At 41.9% G+C, this 13,693-nt stretch overlaps 1 protein-coding gene and 1 long non-coding RNA gene across 11 annotated transcripts in view; one reads left to right on the top strand and one right to left on the bottom strand.

Moving 5' to 3' along the window:
* Positions 1-9,784, bottom strand: part of ADD3 (adducin 3) — a 123,183-nt gene extending 113,399 nt beyond the window's left edge. The window contains exon 1 of one of the 10 annotated variants that reach the window (XM_033421062.2): positions 9,648-9,784. The gene's annotated coding sequence lies outside the window, so the exon portion shown is untranslated. Of the gene's footprint in view, positions 1-4,251; positions 4,271-4,296; positions 4,314-7,127; positions 7,147-7,519; positions 7,860-8,491; positions 8,509-9,647 lie in introns of those variants that run through there. The other 9 variants (XM_049697022.1, XM_004265861.2, XM_004265859.2 and 6 more) reach the window with 9 other exon arrangements.
* Positions 9,714-12,495, top strand: LOC125961004 (uncharacterized). The gene is made up of 3 exons (XR_007471293.1): positions 9,714-9,840; positions 10,726-10,835; positions 12,067-12,495. It is a non-coding gene; the product is annotated as an uncharacterized LOC125961004 (long non-coding RNA).
* The last annotated feature ends 1,198 nt before the right edge of the window (positions 12,496-13,693 follow it).

The following is a 13,693-nucleotide window of genomic DNA, read 5'->3' as shown; positions in this document are numbered from 1 at the left end:
GAATACTTTTAAAACCCTTACTTCCAGTTAAACAAATGATTGACGATTTGAAGCCCAAACAAATTTTAAACAACATTATTATTGTCTGCAGGACCATCAATAACCAGCACTACTAATGAAACATGCCTCATTAAAATACCTTTCTTTAACACTTTTAATTTAACAATGATTTAACCATTGCTAGACTATTTTTTAATATTAAGTCTCAACAATTTCTTCAAGTTTCTCCTTTCCCATGCATTCCAACAAGCAGTGAATTAGTTCTTCATCATGTGTTTAGGCCTCCTGCTGGGAAGCATAATTAAAATTAAGCAAGCAACAATTCCACTTGGTGCTAAGATCCTGTCAAATCCTTCGATGAAGTTGAGTCTGGTTTCTCCAGGAGCCAGCTGAAAGTTCTGCAACAAAAACTTGGGGCTGCTCAACTCGATGCTGGCCATTCAGTAGATGGCACTCTTTCCTTTGGGCCCAAATTAGAAAAGCACCAAGAAGCATGTTCTGTGACATTCAGGTGTGATACAAAACAGGGATTCCCTCTTCAAAGCACTTAACTGGTCGTCACAATCCCTCCAGAAACCCATTCATCAAAAGCTGATGGTCCAACCAGACACTTTTAAAGAGCCCAAGGAAGTTCAGATTATAAAACATCAACTACAATATAAAATCACCTAACTCAAGTGATTACCAAGTAATCAGCTTCTCAGAGCCTTTTCTATGTCAAGCAGATACACTTTTTATTCAGGCATAAAATTTTCCTTTCCTATTACATTCTGCTACAGAGGCGACAGTCTTTCAGTGGCTAGTGACCAAATCTTGTCTATCAAATATCTCATTAAGGTATTTAACAATAGCAAAGTGTTTAGAGAACTATGATTTTGTCATTATTAACATTCACTGAGATCAATGAAAGATATATTACTTTTGTATTACTTTCAACATTTTTGGTTGAAAAAATTCATGTAATCTTTGATACCCACTTAAAAAGAACCAAACATCCTAATACAAAATTACTGTACATCTAGTTTTGCAAAAAAAACGGGTTTAAATAATATGGATTTCTGATTCATTAATGATATGTCTTTTACTTTAATACATAATGGCTCCCAACTATTACATGACAAGGTTTCTTACACTTCTGTTTCAGAGATCTTTTTTTTTTTTTTAATTTAAAAAGCAGACAGTTGTGGAGAGAGATGGAAGGAAATTCTTTTTAGTGCAACCTCCAGGTGAAAGCCAAACTTTTCAGCAGTCACAGAGGAATCACCTTAAAAATTCCACCTTTCTCTAGGAAAGATAAAACTCAGTCCTAGCAATAAAAGTCAAAGGAGAAAGGCAAGGTAAAAGGAACACTGTTTTAAAATTTAAAAAAGAAAAAAAAAAGCATTGGGAGTAGGGACAAGAAATAAGAAAAATATATCGATTTCATTGCCAATCTCTTTCCTCTGTACACTCTCACCCTATGCACTTAAGCCCATTCACAACTCCACTTGAGCTCTATCACCCTTCCCCAACCACTTCCTTAGATATTAAAAGGCTGAACTTACAGAATCTTTTTCTTATGTACTAATAAGACAAATGAGATTAGAAGTAACAACGCAGCTTACAGTTGCTGGCTCTAATTTATGTAGGATTATAAGTAGAGTGTTCTTAAAGAAGAGTCCCTGGGGAGGCCTTGATCCCAAAATATACTCCTTTAGACATACCAAATAAACCTAACTACCTTCTCCATGAGGATACTGAGTAAACCTATCTTTTTGCTATGGCATTTAGTCATTCCAGCAGATCAAAAGATGACAGGACAAGAATACTGTATGGAAAAGGGAAAAGGAAATGCTGTCTTTGCACAGGATGAGCTGAACCATTGTGGAAGAACTTCACAGAAACATTGCTGATGGTGACAAATTAAAGGCATATACTAAGTCCCCAAGACACTGATAAAACTCAGCACTTCTCCAACCTGACTGCTTTCTACATTGTTGGAATTCCAGCTCCCCTAGCAGGCAACCAACAATAGCCATGAGAGCTGAATTAAACAGGCTCCTGAACTCACACATGCACTGTCCTTTCCTCTTCCATCCAAAGTAAGCACTTCCTTGGTGGGGGAGTGAAAAATTACAAGAACAAATTCAAAAGGGTATAAGAGATAGCAAAAAGAATAAAGTAACAATTTCATGTACGTTACTTAGAATTAAGTTTTCATATTACTTGCCTTAATGCACATTGTGAGCATCAAATTTTTTCAAATTGTTTTATTAATATATACGGTGTGCTTCTTGAGACATTGGTTTTAAGAACATATGTTGTTGTTATTGCCCTTAAGTTTATAAAAAGTATTTTTACCCCCTGGCTGGCTGGTTGTGGGAAACTTTTTTATCTTATGGACGTCAGTATGCCTATGGCAGAAAAAGTGAGCTGCATAACCCAAGGTTCAAACTGTAGTCTTGTTTGAGGAGGTAGCAATCTTAACTGCTAGTTAATGTACTGCTATACACCAATATCCTTAGGCCCAGTTTCAGGCAATTTAAAACAAGAGGTTTCAAAGTTCATCTTATATCAGGGAGCCTTACCATTTCCAATCAAGCTTTAACTAAAGCCAACTTTTAAACAAGTAATTGTAAAGTATATGGTGGTGAAACAGATCAGCTTGACATCAGGTAAAAAGCTCAACTTAGATCTAACCTCATTATAAAGATATAACTATATGTCAAAGCCTAAACATCTTTCATAATAACATTTCAGCTATGGCATAGTTAAAAACTAGTCTATACAATCTTCCTAAGAGGAAAATTTACAAAAACAAGAAGGCTTTTAATATCAGGGATGGGTTTCATCCATTTTATACCTTTTGGTGACCATGCAACTACTTTTTGAGTTATGCTAGACAACTCTGAAAGCCACATTCATTCTTTAAGGTTTCTAGGATACTCTTTATTAAATTGTTCCTTCAGTGTAGTAAGTCATGTCCTAGAAACCTAAAAGAGATTATTAACGCAGCTTTTCAAAGATACCCAACAAAAAATAGTTTAAAGAAACAAGAGACTGATTCTCATTATCTATGCTATCGTCTAAGTCTTTAGGGTAAGTTAAACAGTACTTTCTTGACATTCAAGTATGTTTTCAACTGTGCAATTAACTTACTTTTGAACTTGATTTTGCGATTAGTCCACATATAACAGACCAACATTAAAATACACATGAAATAAACAAAAAACCCACACACCTTTTTTTCTCCAACACTTTGTTAATTTTCAGTTAAAGCTGCTCTATGCATGCTGTTGGTATTCAAATATTCACTGCATGAATGCCAAGTGAGTCATTTCTAACTAACCTGAAGGCAAGAGCATACCCCAAGTAGTATGCTTACACTCATGTGTGTCCATAACTAGCTACTGCCAGAAGAAAAAAATAAATTCATCTAACTATTATACATAAGGGATATACAAGAGGTAACAGACTTTTTTTCTTTCAAGCCATAGTCAATGAAAGGCTGATAACTTATATAATTTAGAGAAGATTCTTAATATACACAACCCATTGCAGTAAAAATTTGAGATTGTCTTGGCTTTCGGCCAAGACAATTTAGTCACTAGCAGGACCTGAAAGACCTCATAACAATCGCATCTAGAAATACTGGGGCATGGACCCCAAGATCAAATGACAAAGCATTAACATAGAAGACATGAAATAAAGTATCAGGGCACCCATTTTGAATCTCAATGACAAGACACAGTCTATGACTGCTCAATTAATTTCAAATAGGGTGTCCATGTTTAAAAGAAAGAATAGTACTCTTGATTAAACATTTAAAATGTTTTCTATTCAAATCTACAAGTTTAATATTTCCAACGGAATCTGAAACAGCACTGAATTTTAATTATAGCAAAAGCATATTAGCATTTTTAGTATGAGAAACAGATTAGTAACCTGTGTCTTCAGTACCATGTGAGTTTTCTTAATTCAACGTATGCTTGTTTTTAAGCATTTTTTCCTAATATTACGTTTCACTAAATTGCCAACAAAGGACACATTAACTCTCTACAATAGTTATTCTAAACATTACGTAAAACAGCTACTAATTTAGGTTATAATTAATTTGCTTGACGTATCCACTACCCTGGTGAAGCAGCAACACACAGTTCCTTGAGGAATGTGAGTGACAAAGTAAAAGCCACAAGTGACATCTTTCCATGTCAGGCTAATTTTAAGAGGCAACTCGGGTGGAATTTCAAACAAACTTAAGTTAAAATTCACCTCAGGTTAATATGGTGGTGTTGGTAATCAGAAGATGAGGCCTACCGATTTAGTGCAGAACCAGAATCCCTCCAAGGACCCTGCTGGACCATCTGGAGCCCTACACATCTGGCAAGCTTGAAAAACAAAAAAGACTTTAATCTTTAGTAATTAAAAAGATAACATACTACAGCCCAAATTCTAGCATCCTAGCTAAACATATGTTGTGTGAAAAGAGAATCCTCTTCCAAAGTCAAAAGGTGATTCTACTTAACGCAGATTACCACCATTCACATTTAAACACAACTTGGTGGTACTAACACAGGAGGGTGTTACTAAACAAGGCATATGCACACCTGTAGTCTTGGAGATACTGTGAAGGTACTTCATTGATTTGCTAGAATTACCACAAGTGTAATAGCAGCAGGGACTACTAGTTATGCGGGCTCACTCTCAAGCCAGGCTCTGGGTTCAGAACCAGCCCGTCTGTGCCCAGTAGCTGTACAAAATACTTAACCTCTCTATGTCTGTTTAGGCACTGGGTTGTCATGAGGATTAAGTAAATTAAATCATATAAAACTGTGCCTGGCACAGAGGTAGAGCAAATAAATATTGGCTGTTACAAATATCTGCTGAGTCTTCACTTGCTGGGTTGCATGATATAGACACCTTCAGAAAAAATGTCATCTTATACTGACGATGATAAACACATAAAACACTGAGTACCAGACTATATTCTAAGCACTTCCCATATAACAACTCAGTTAAGATTTCGATATTATCATTCCCCAACATTTTACAAACCCAATTTGTTCAGAGTTGGGTTTTTATGCTTTTATGTGACTTCTTCCTTCAACAGAAATGCTTCTTATACTCTGACGACATACATAAGTGCTGCCCTGTACTGCTAACCAACTACTTTGAGATAGGAGAGATTAAACAGCTAACAACCTGTATAGGCTTGAGTGTGACAAAAACACTCAGACACGACAGACCTACTTCAGGAGGCCTCACAACCCCAGAGGTTGGGCCCCACCCTGTATTTAGGATTTAGGATTGTGTGTAGGAGGTCGGCTGATGCTGTGTCCTCTTAGTCTCAAAAGACGTTCTGGTTTTACAAAGACCAGATCCACACTTCAAACATCATTGAGCAGAAGCCACATTCATCCCAGTGTAACATTATTGAAAAAGGGGGTTAGAAATAGCAAAGAGTACAGTATAATTTTCTCATTCATTTTCGGAATGTAAAACTTATATTCTGAAAATACAATCCTTCTATTATGCAAAATAGTTCCTAGATGGCATATGATCACATATGTAATATGTCAAATGTTTACCAACAAACATTTCCTTCTATCATACCTGTAAAAAGCTGCAACATGTTGAATGCCTCATACCCAACTACCTCAAGAACTCTTAAATTATGTTTAACATTCGAAACAGATACACCATTTTTTTCCCTTAAAAGCAACTATTACCAACATGCCAACATTTGCGGTCAATTTAAAGAGTTTTAAGAGCACAGACTGAACTCTTTGGAAAAATGAACACTTAAATATAGCAAAAGTGGCCATTTTTTTTCCTGGTCTTCCCTCTGCAAAGTTAATCTGCTCAATTTAAGCAGAAGAAAATGAGTGAGTTACAGTGTAATTACAATGCAATGGAGACTCAGATATAAAAACTTTATACATAGCTAAAAAGTAACTTAACCCTATAAATGAATGTCCCATATCTTAATTACACATTTTTAAAAACAGTCCAGCATCTTATTTAAAAACGACAAATTATGCTGTATTCTTCGTTTACTCTCTTTAACAGTCTCATTAGAAGTCTTCTAAAGTCAAAATTAGGATGTACCCAGTATGATGCAGTTGCACTCCATTCCAAGAAAAGCAACCATTTCATACTGCTAAATCTAACATGTCGTACAATTTAACATAACCGTGCCTGCACGTTTATGTAGCTGATTCCTACCCCCTCCCCCAAACCTTATCAACTCCTTCACCAAACTTGCATATAATCCTCACTCAAAGCCTCTTGGTTGGGCTTCCCTGGTGGCACAGTGGTTAAGAATCCGCCTGCTAATGCAGGGGACATGAGTTTGACCTTCCTGGTCCGGGAAGATCCCACATGCCGCGGAGCAGCTAAGCCCGTGCACCACAACTACTGAGCCTGCGCTCTAGAACCTGCGACCCGCAACTACTGAGCCCGCGCGCCACAACTACTGAAGCCTATGCACCTAGAGCCCGTGCTCTGCAGCAAGAGAAGCCACTGCAATGAGAAGCCCGCGCACTGCAACCAAGAGTAGACCCTGCTCACTGCAACTACGGAAAGCCTGCACGCAGCAATGAAGACGGAATGCAGCCAAAAATAAAATGAATAAAATAAATAAATTTTTAAAAAATGTCTCTTGGTTGAGTTAAATTCCATTTCTCTCTATACCCCTCTAGCAGGTCAATTGCAACAGCACATGTGCCAAAGAAATGAGTGGTTTTACTCACGCTCCCATTTTAAACGGGCACCTACTTGCAATTAAATCTCTGCAACAAAAAAGTTTACCTGAGGCCATTCTTGCCATTCTAATAGAGGCCTAGCTTATTCTACCTGTCTCTGTGGTCTTGCCTCAGCTATAATAGCATACCCCCAAAGAGGCTGGACACCAGCAAAGCGGACCTGCTGCCAACTCTGCCTGTCACCCCGGGCAGGAAGCGCAACCTAACATGTATACGTTTGTAGGGGTGGGGTGGGTGTGGGTCGGGGGGGATGGGAACGCAAATTACAGGAGAAAGGTTTGGTTGAATACTTTCAACTTGTAACAGAAGTTGTTTAAATGAGAAAAACAAAACTAACCAACACTCCCTCCCTTACCTCCACCCTTTCCAACCGCGGGAACCTACCACCTTCCTGGAGCGCACCTTCAGTGCTTAAAGTACCCCGGGTCACTGACGCTTCAGCCAGCTCTTGATTTTTAGAACTCCCAGTCCTCCGGGAGAAACCAGAGGACGCCCGAAAGACTCGGGCCCACCCCGCGGCGTCCCGAGATCCTCCCCTGCAGGTCCACCCTCTTCGAACCAACCCGAGGCTCCCATTCCAGTCCCGGAGGAAGAGGGGTCCACCTGAGGCCGCAGGGGCAGCCAATAGGCAGTCCCCTCCACCCCGCGAGCCTTCGCGTTCCCCACCCCCGCGCGACCCCCTGGAAGGGTCCCCGCAGCCCAGCCCGCGCGGGCGCCCGCCGTCCCCGCCGGGAGGAGCGGCGGGAAGGCCGCGCCTTCTCTCCCCTCAGGATTACCTCGCAGCGCGAAGCCGGCTTTGTGCTTCCCTCCCTCCTTCTCCGCGGCCGCCGGGGCTGCAGCGGCCGCGCGATCCTCCACCGCCGCCTCTTAAGCGCCGCACGGCTCCAGAGGGAAGGGCAGAAGGGGAGGGGGCGTGAGAAGGGAGGGACCTGGGCGCCGAGCCCTGTGTAGCAGGAAGCGGCGACACCTGGGTCGCTATGCCTCTAGCTCTCGCTCTCTGTTTTTAAAAAATATAATTTAAACCCCCTTCCTCCCCCTCCCGCCCAGCGGCCCCGCGACCGTTACCGGCAGGCGGCTGGCGCTCTGGCGGGACTGGCCGAGAGCCCACCGAGTGTCCCTTGGCCCCGCCCCTAAGGCCCCGCCCTTAGGCCCCCGGCTCCCCTGGCTCCACCCCCACAGGCCCGCCCCTCGCAGCCCCCAAATGCTCATGGCCCCGCCCCTCGGAATCACAGTACGTTCCTGGCCCCGCCTCCTCAAGGCCCCGCCCCGCGCGGCCCCTCGCGCCCCTCCAAAGCTTTGGTGCGGCCCCCTCCTTACCTCCCTCACCCTGTCTCTGAAGCCGCGGCCCCGGGCCCCTACTGGCCTGGCCTCTGGGAGGGCCTGGTGTGGGGCAGCTGCCTAGCATCTATCTCTTCAACGTCCTCCCCGCTAGGCAGCTTCGATTAGCGGCGTCCCCTGAGGGTCGGAGGAGTAAACGACCCCGACGGAAACCAGACTACAAGCGGGAGGAGGGGGGCCTCGGCGATGCCGCCCTCCCTAACCTGAGCGAGCCACCCCCCCACCCCCCCGCAAACCCAGCTCCCGAGGCTGAGACACAGCTTTCAGAGTCAGCTTCAGCCGCCCACACCGCCTGCTGGGTCTTCAGCGGGAGGCCACTGCTAAGGTTGCACCTCCGCACGACCCCCGTAGGAGGGGCCTGGGTATTCTCAGCACAGTTGCCTTTGGGGGCGCCTCTTTCCCCTGCTCACCTCCACTGAGAGGCCGGGCAAGGGCCCTCTCCATGAGCTCCACTTGCATCCGTCGAGGGTTTTCACCCCGACGTTGGCCCCTGGCCTTGACACCTTATGAGAGCTGATCTCTTGGAGGTGAAAAGTCAAGGCACCGACAGCCTTCAAAATGAATTCGGGGCCGGGTAAACTTTGCACCCAGTAGCAGGGATGTGGATCCATCCACAGGTGACGCTGGGCCGCCCATCCCGGCCGCCCAGACACGACCTACTCTAAAAATAGACCTCCCAGCAACGCACACCTTTCTCTGCTACCCACGACTTGCACATCCCTCCCGCATACATGTCCTCCACAGTCACGAATCCACTACCAAGCACACCCTCCGAGCGGCATTCCGGTTATTCATGGTCCCTTGGGTCAACCCCACCCTAACACACAACAACAAACTTCATTCCCCACGCTTATCTCCCTGCGTTTCCAAGGTACTGGCGACAGTCCCCTTCATTTCCTTCCTCTTCTGCAGACTCTCTTCTTCCCCCTCAAATACTTCATGCCATCCCCCTCATCTTCATTCCCTCCCTCTTCCCTAAAAATGTGCTAATTAAAATGTAGTTTCCTCTTCCCACATACGAAGTGTGGGAAATGAATCTTGGCTTGACACAAACTGTGATTCATTTATCCTCGTTTTCTCTCCCCACTGGACTAAAGCTACAGAAATTTTAGTCTACCACCATCTCCCATATGCTCAAAATCTAACCATGCCTTATGGTTTTTAAATACCCCTAAAGGATCGTGGGTAAGGCTTCCTGGCTTTGGGAAGAAAATATTTAGAAAACGCTCGGCCTGTCATTTTATGTGGCGTTTTAAAATATCTGCAGTATTTGAGAGAGATACTGGGAGTGGCTAGATGTTTTCTTGCATTTAAAAAGCAAAAAATGAAAAAAGCTTGGCACACATCAAGGTTAGCCTTTTTATGAATAGCCCCCCAAAAATGTGTTAGGGGTACATATCAGACAATAGTCTCCACTGTACAGGACATTTGCCAGTCACAAATCTAGACCCCCCTCAAAGGAAGACAAATTAACATAGTCCATTTTAAGCATGTCTGATGAGCAATCCTTTCCATGATCACTCCCTTTCCCAGTTTCTGGACAAAATGGATAAAAGATTTGCTTACCCACTGAGGATCCAAGGCTTTCTTGTGTCCAGGGTAGTAGACGTGTGTATCTTCTAGGTGTGGGTTCTGCAGTGCTGCACGGAAACCCACTGCAGCCTCAGACCGGCGGTGGCAGCGGCAACAGCAGCAGCGGCGGCGGCAGCAGCAGCAGCAGCAGGGGCGGCAGCAGCTTCTCCCAACGCTGAGTAGTAAAGTGAGTGACTTTGGTAGAGACTCCACAATTACCATTAGGCACTTGCTTATGAGAGAGGAGGTGGAATCTTTCTTAAAGGAATGGGTTTTGTTTTTCCTCTCCACTATTGCTTCATAAAAGGCAGAAAGGGTGGAAGCAGGGAGTTTTTTTGGACTGAGTAAGGCAGTACAGCTGTAGGAGGTCAAGGTTAAAATTAACTGGGTGATCGAGGGACCAATTTAGTGTGAGTCAATGAAATGCTAGAAGCATTAGTTTTAAAGAGCCCTGCTAACTTCAAACGCTGGGGTCCATGGCAAAAATAAAGCCATGTGTCTTGAAACTGAATAGTATTTTGTGTTAATATTTAATTTCCAATCATTGCACTACAATGATAACTGTATAAAGGGAGGTTATTTAGTATTTAATACAAGAATGTGAAAAGAATGATACATAAAATAAAACTGATTTACATGATTGGGAACAACAGAGTCCAGTCTTACTAATACTTATAAGCATATCTGGAATTTCAATGAATGTCAGTATTAGAAAATATATTATTGTAAATCAACTATACTTCAATTTTTTTAAAAAAGAAAATATATTATTGACAGATACCACTTTGTACTTATAAAAATCACAATATTATTTATAGAAAAATCAAAAAAATCTAAAATAATTTAAGAAAATAATAGCAGGGTAGTATTTCAGTGGCAATTCAAAGTTCAGCAAAATTAAGGAGCTCATAAGTCGATAACTTTAAATGCATGCAAATTTACTGTTTACACTATTAGAATGTGATGTGTCCACATATGAGGAAATTGAGAGTCTGCATTATAACTTTAAATTTTATTTTAGACAATATTCCTCAATTTAAGCACTCAACATTTGTGATTTTTTTCTTCATAGGTAAATGAGGAGGTGTGGTCCCAAAATATGAATAGAGAAAAATATGGAAAATATTCTGCAATTGATGTTTTTGCACAGCCTTTGTTAACTACCTGTGTGATCTTGAGCAAGTAAGTAAACTCTTTTGTTCCATAGTTCCCTATTTTGTGAATTGAGGATGTTGGATTGAAATTTTCCTTTAGCATCCAATAGACTATGATTTTATGAGATTTAAACTTTTTTGTGTGTGATTTAATGCATGTATCTTTCGGTCTACACTACTTTTCCTGAAAACTTGGATTAAAAATAAATTTTTATTTAAAATGTGCCGCCAGAGTTTGTTATTTACCACCATTCCAAAATTATTTTGCAAATCAAGTATCGTTTTTGTAAAGTGAAAAAACAGTTTCATCTGACTTATGATTTTGTACCCAACTATGACAAGTTTTCCTGAAGCAGGACCCTACAGTATTGCTAAGGATACTAACTTGGCTGGAGCACAAAATGTATGTTTAATAGCGATGAGGACATAGTTAAAAAAACTGGTGTATCATTGGATGGTAGAGTTGGAACAGAATTTAGAGCTCACCGACTCCAGCCCTGTAATTTCACAAGTGGAAAAAATGGAAACCCAGAGAAGCAAAATGGGGACACAGGGAAGTTAACTCAGTCTCCACTCTTCCCATACACATAAGTCAAATAAACAGCACGTATGACCATATACACTGTTTCACACACCCACACTGGGGGCTGAGCAAGACCTGTCACAGCAACAAAAAAGTAGTTTCACTCAGTGATACTATTTGTGTACATGTAGTATAAACTAAAGAGATATATCAAACAAGTGCTTATAATGTGTGTAAATATTAACACAAGTTTTGCCTTCAGGCTTGGAGATGTTTATGCTAGAAAGTAAAGAAATTTGTCCAGGGGAATTTTTTTTTAAGTGACCTCTAAGGAAACTCACAACAATTATTTGCAAACTCGTACTTACCTTCCACACAAATGACAGGGCCTTGCGCTTGTTTCCTTGCACCCATTGGTGCCTCTGTTCCCATTAGTCTACATCCTCAAGCATACCTGTCAAGAGGAAAAGTTCATTTTGGAGCCAGGCAGGGGAAAGTACTGTAGAGGTTTAATTCTGGCCTTCAGAGATGCTTTTTGGAAGTTGCTTTTGGGGCTAGATTCTAACATTTTTCCTTAAATCCTGGTTTGGTATTCCTGATAAGGAAACTGGCACTAACCTAAACCCATCCTCCCTAGTTTCAAAGGGGCATTACCTTAGATTAGATGACATAGCAAAATTAGTGTTTTGTATACCTGGCAAGACAATTTGTCATCAACATTTTTTCTTTAAAAAAGCCTCCTAGGGACTTCCCTGGTGGTGCAGTGGTTAAGAATCCACCTGCCAATGCAGGGGACACGGGTTCGACCCCTGGTCTGGGAAGATCCCATGTGCCACGGAGCAACTAAGCCCGTGAGCCACGACTACTGAGCCTGCGCTCTAGAGCCAGAGAGCCACAACTACTGAGCCCATGTGCCACAACTACTGAAGCCCGTGCGCCTAGAGCCCGTGCTCCGCAACAAGAGAAGCCGCTGCAATGGGAAACCCACGCACCGCAGCGAAGAGTAGCGCCTGCTGGCTGCAGCTAGAGAAAGCCCGCGAGCAACAGCAAAGAGCCAATGCAGCCAAAAAATAAATAAAATTATTAAGTAAATAAATAAATAAAAAGGCCTCCTATAGGGAGAGAATTGAAGGAAATTAGTTGCCCAGTTTCTTCATCTGTTTTTATCTTGCTCTTCTGCAAGGAAGGCATTTCATTTCATCTACCAGGTGGTAATGGACATGAATAAAATGGCTGTTATTTCTATAATTCAAAGCAACCCCTCAAAATTAAATGCATTTCTTTGTATCTTCCCCAAAGTACTGAGCACAGTCTCTTATATAAAGGCACTTAATAGATACTTTAAAAAATGAATACACAAATTAATGAAATGAATAGCTCCCAAAATATCCAGAAACTGATTACAAAGTGTTTTTGTTTGCTTGTAATTTGGATTGTCTAAAACAACTGACTCCATCCTCTACTTCCTTTTTCTAACACAGTCATGACCTAAGAGAAACAAATTCCTTTCTGGAGAGCTCTTTAGGCATGCCTGATTTGTATCCTCCAATTAAATTGTAGCCACAAATCTCCACGTGAACTCTGGGTAGATCAAGCAGTAGTGGGACAGTCTCTCTGCCAAGAAAGCACTGGGTTAAATTTCAAAATTCCAGTGCTCTAGTTCCAGTTTGGAAACCAACTGGTTATGTGACCTCGAACAAGTTTCTCGACATGCTTGTGCCTCAGTTTAGCCATCTTTTAAGTGGCCGTGGTGTCTTATAATACCTGCTGTCCCTACTTCATAGGGTGGTTATGAAGTTCAAATGATAATAAAGGAAAAAAATGCTTTGAACTTTTCAAAGTACTTTGTAAATAGAAGGTATTATTATAGGCAGATGTATTTAAAATCAACTATCTAGTTCAAGGGACTTTACCCTAAACAACCTGTTTTACTACTTACTGGTTCGGAAAGCAAACAGGTTAGTCTCTCTCCCTGTGTGCGTGCGTGCATGCATACACACACACACACACACACACACACACACACACACACACGCACCCTGCTGCTCCCAATTTAACAACTTATCAGCTTTGAGGCTTTCCCCTTGGGTCGGGAATAACATCTGCAATATGAAGAGCTAAGAATTTATATAGAGATCCCTCTTCCATCCTTTCCCCCCAAATGTACCTTTTTAAAGCTCTCGACCGAAAAGTAAACTCAGTGAAGCACAACAGCCTTTTAATACTTCCTAATGTCATGTATTCAATAAGTGGGGTTAGATGAACCATTCATTTTGAAACTTGGCCATGCTACATACGTTTTGATCACCCTTTTGTGTCGAGCGAGTCTGGAAAGTAGTTGGGGAACAGAGCAGGAAGGACTG

Source organism: Orcinus orca, chromosome 14 (assembly GCF_937001465.1).
Source record: "Orcinus orca chromosome 14, mOrcOrc1.1, whole genome shotgun sequence".
Lineage (NCBI taxonomy): Eukaryota > Metazoa > Chordata > Mammalia > Artiodactyla > Delphinidae > Orcinus > Orcinus orca.
The sequence above is the reverse complement of the archived record's forward strand: the minus strand, read 5'-3'. Positions and strand labels throughout refer to the sequence as shown.